The sequence below is a fragment of the Penaeus monodon genome, chromosome 17 (assembly GCF_015228065.2).
Source record: "Penaeus monodon isolate SGIC_2016 chromosome 17, NSTDA_Pmon_1, whole genome shotgun sequence".
Classification (NCBI taxonomy): Eukaryota; Metazoa; Arthropoda; class Malacostraca; order Decapoda; family Penaeidae; genus Penaeus; species Penaeus monodon.
In genome coordinates this window covers 41,389,984-41,394,983 of record NC_051402.1, presented here as the reverse complement: position 1 = coordinate 41,394,983, position 5,000 = coordinate 41,389,984, and positions in this window count along the sequence as shown.

Below are 5,000 nucleotides of genomic sequence, written 5' to 3'. Positions count from 1 at the left end.
TGCATGTAATATAATTTTGTTGTTTTTGTGAGATAAAGAACTATATTACGAATATATATATATATATATATATATATATATATATATATATATATATATATATATATATATATATTTTAAGTCATTAAGGCTTCGCTTATTTGTTTTAGTGTTATAATCAATGAGTCTTCACCCACATTCTTACCCCCGCTCTCACCCCCCAAAGTGCTACAGAGAGTGCCTTGCGGCTTGTTTTCGACCAGCGACCGCTGACCTGTGACATTGTAGGCAAAACATCGGAGTTTCTCAGGGTCGGTTAAACAAGGGAGGCTTGTTGTGGGTCTGCGCCTAGGGGACACGTGGTGCCGGGCGAGAGGGGCGGGTGACGGGACGGGTGAGACGGGGACGGGCGACGGGACGGGTGACAGGACGGGCGACGGGACGGGTGAGACGGGGACGGGTGACAGGACGGGTGACGTGACGGGTGAGACGGGCACGCGGGACGAGTGACGGGTAAGAGAGACGCGGGCGGGGGACAGACGATAGTTGGGTGGCGCGTCCGAGTGCCTTGCTGAGTAATCCCGAGTGCCTGGCGCGCGGACTCGGTGGCCTCCGTGGGGTCGGCTATGACCCTGGGGTGAGCTGAGCGGAGGGGGGGGGGGGTGTTCCCGTTGGCGCGCTTCCAAGGTATTTATTTTTTTCTTTCCCTTCACATTTCATGGACAGGGAAGGGTTACAGGGTGTTTTAGCGGCCTTAAATGCAGACCTTGCGAATGTTGTTTTTGGGCGAGCTTCTACCCGGTCTCGTTCTGGGGGAACTCGAGCATTCGTAGATAAAGGCAAGGAGGTCACTGACATTATTCTGGAAAGGTATTCGCAGGATTCTTTCATTGCAGCTGTCGAGGCGAGTGATCTCTGCGGTGAATTTGCAGAGAAGGTTCTCCTGGGCGTAATCTTGATTCGGAGGTCGACAGTGCACTGGCATTTGTTGATCGGTGGGTTTCCGACAGCAAGCTAGGTTCAGTTAATTCTCTGAAGAAAGAAGGTAGATACAAAAACGGAGGCGATGGCTGGGGTAACAAGGGAAGATCTAATGGTGTTCATGGATCAGAGGAGAAAGAATCTCGTGGAGGAAACGAAAGGGAAGCTCCCCATTTTTGAAGGGAGCGATTCAAAGGACAAGGATGCATGCCTTAATCTAGAGACATGGATTAGCATCCTGGAGGCGCTTACGGTGGGGGAGGTCTGGGACGACTTGGGGAGAATCAACCTAGCGGTGGCGAGACTCCGGGGAGAACCGCACCAGACTTGGAGGATTTGGAGAAGAGAGAACACCACGGATGACTGGACTTCTCTTAAGGAGATGCTCTGTAGCTATCATTATGTGCAGCCTTCCTTACATTCAACTATGCGTTCCTTTATTCGAGCTCGGAGGCAGAAAGGAGAGAGCGTAATATCCTTCTTTCAGAGGGTGTATAAAACAGCGTCGCAGTTAATTGCGGGGAGCAGACAGAGCGAGGATATGGTTAGACACTTACTGGGAATGATAGTTACAGTAGACCTACCGGAGAGCTTTGTGTCTACGTGGAAGCTCGAGGATTTGAAAGATTCCGCACAACTGTTACGGGCATGGAATTCATGGGCTGCAGAGCACCCTGGCGCTCTGGATATAAACGAGGGAGCTGAGGTACCTCCTTCCCCGGTGAAGGTGGCAGCGGTTCCTCAGACCGATGGGGGTCCTGCCTCCAAGGGGGAGAAGACGAATCATTTACCGCAGGGAAAGCCGCGGGCGGATGGGGGTAGTACCCCTAAACAGTCTGTTCATGCACAGAGGGGCACCCACATGACAGGTGCACCCTCACAGGGGGCAGTGGCGAGGCTGACACATCCGTGGATGGGTCGCGGGGATCAGTCGGTTCAGAGGTGTAGCTTCTGTAAAGCACTGGGGCATAAGATTGAGGAATGTGATAAGATGAAGCTAAATAAAGGTGCTCGCTGTGCATTTTGTGGAGTGGAAGGCCACTTCATGGATTCATGCTGGAGGTTTGAGAAACGGTTAGCATCGAGGTCTGGCGGCCAGGATTCGGCCGGGGGTTATCAGACATTCACTGAGCTTCCGGGGGAGGTTCTGTGTTATTACTGTAGGAAACCCGGGCATTTTAAAAGGGAGTGTCCCTCGTTGCGTGACAGGAGGATATCACGGGAACCACCTCCTCCTTATCCAAAGACAAAAAAATAAGGACAAGGAGGGTCACAGTCCCTCCATATAGTGAGCGTCGTACCTCGACTAGAGCGTCAAGGACACTCACATCTCTGATGGGGGGGGGGTTCTTAAATGAACCATTTGAGACTTCGTAAACAACTGGGAATTGATAAACGGGTAATAACTCCATATCACCCTAGCGCTAATGGGCAGGTAGAAAGAATAAATGGGGTTCTAACAAAGATTTTGAGAACAATGGTTGTGGATAATCCAGAAAATTAGAGCTCACTGTTGCGAATAGTCATGCTGGCGTACAACACTGCTTATAATCAGGGATTCTCCATTCTTTGCTTTAAAGCACAGGGATCCACAGTGGCCTTATGTTATGTTGCTGAGGAAGTTGCACCCTGGTATATTCTGGATGATTATGCTCAGGAACTACGAATAGTAGGGAGTAAAGTTTTTAAAAGATGTTAGCATTATATCGAGGAGGAAATTCGAAGGAGGCCCGCAGACAGGCCTGGGGCAAGGCCTTCCCCTGCTTCAGTGGGAGACAGGGTATATATAGGCTATAGTTAAGCCGGGATTGAGTAAGAAAGTGCAATCGCTATACACTGGCCCCTATCGAGTTGTCGAAAAGATCAGTGAGGTGGTGGTTAGGGTTCATTAGTGGATAAAAGGGTGTCAAAGGTTCATGTTGACAGGATAAAGAAGAAAGCATACCTTCGGCCGGGCCAAGCTTACAACATTGATAAGGCGTATCCTGTACATGAGGATATGGTAGAAGAGGATGAAGAAGTGGATGACACAACTAGCTCAGAGCCAGTGGGAAAGCAGGGACACCTGACTGCTCGAAAGAGTACTCGGGGAAGTACGAAGGATAGGTGTGGGAGAAAAGGTACTTAAACTTATGGTTTACGTTCTAAGGGACGGGTATAAAGGGTATTAATGGTTGTAAGGATAGGTGGGTGGTTTCCTGTATTGGAGTTACTTTTGAAGCATCACAAGGAGAGGTTATGGATAGGTTCAACTGGCATACATTTGGTTCAGAAACAAGGGGAAACCTTGCTGCTAGAAGATTTAGCAGGGATAAGGACTGTGATTCTAGACGAGCCCAAGACCTGAGGGCAGTGACCTCTGGACAAAGGGTTTCTGTGGGATCACATGGGACACTTTATGTGGGAAAGAGGACTTTATTTTTATTCTGTGTTGATATTCATTCGGTTTTTCAGATGATTATGGGTGTGGGGGCCACGATGGAGTTGGAAACACGATGGCCAACACAGAATTGGTGTTTATAGCCCAAGCAAAGGTGCTTTATACATCCTCTATTAGAGGGTGCTAGATCAGCCTCTCAGACCAAGCTAGGGACGTCTGTAAGGTCTGCTTTACGGGAGACAATAGACCAAATGAAAGACCATTCCAGACAGACTGACTTTGGTAAGGGATGTTTTCATGACTATTCATGGAAGGGGCAGGTCCGTGCACTCTATGACGGAGGGAATATCGGTGCTGGGGGATGTGGCAAACTTAGTCATGGGGTTTGTAACAAAAAATGGAATTGACCAGCTACATGCACAATTGTCCACAGAAGCGACTGCAAGCCAGGCCTATCACGTGAGTGAGGTTTCCTTATCTCTGCTTGATAGTGTTCTGGGGGAGATAGAAATTGGAGTCTGCCAGAAAGAGAATGAAGGATTTTCTAAAGGTTTTAATTGTAGCTTTGGGGACACTTGGCAAGGCTGTGGGGGAGGCACAACAGCTATTCTTACTGAGTCTTACCCTGGAAAATTATAGGACAATGTTACATTAAATTAAAAGAAGTCAAGGGCTGTTTATAGCAGGACTAAGGGAGGCTAGGGCAGGGAAACTGTCAAGTGACCTCATGCCAACAAATATTCAACTGAATATTCTTAAAACTATTGCCACAGAAGGGTTCCATTTCTGTTTTCTCCAAATGAGAAAAATTTACACCTGTTCTACGAAGTCATGCAGTTGGAGGTCCGGCCAACGCGTCACATGAACACACTGACGATGTATCTGGTCCTTCCTTTACCAGGGATACAGCTGGATATGTTCAGAGTTCAGAGTTTTCCGCGCCCGGTTCCCAACTCGCATGTCTTTGTAAAGACCAAAATTTCTGCCTCGTTTCTGCTTGTTTCAGAGTCCAGGGGTCTGTTTATCGAGATGGAGGGGCTGGACTCTTGTCGAATGGGTTTCTCCCGGATTTGTATTTTGTGCCCAGTTCAGCAGGCCCCTGTATCGCCGGGGGACATGTAAAGAGGCCTCAGTTTCAGTTTTTTTTGGCGGGCCCCAAGGGCGATGCAAAGTGCGACGAGGGGGATCCTAACGGGGGCTTCGTGCCGGTCATGGTGCGGGATTTGAGACCGGGTTTGGGTGGACAGCCCTAAACCCCGTCCGATGGGAAAAAACCCTTTCCTGTCGGAGGAAGGGATAAAAGAAGCCAAAGGAAGACCTTAGACGGTTGGGGGGGTACTGAAGTGGGTGCGGGATGTCAAATTGCACCCAGGAGTTTTCCCTTCCCCCAATCTCGAAAGTAAAGAGGGCGTCGGCGGTTTTCCATTTAAACCCCAAACCCCGTGGGAAGCGCCTCTTTTTTCGGGGATGCCGAGGGTTTTTCAGGAAATCTCTGAAGATGGGGCTCTAGGGGCGGCCGATGAGGGATTTTACCACAACAGGTGGGAAAGGGGTTTCCTTCAAGGAAAAGGGGGGGTGGGTAAGGGGGTCTTCAGAGAGGAAGAGCGAAAAGGGACAAAGGGGGGGCAGAAAAATTTTCACAATTATTTGTGGTTTAAAG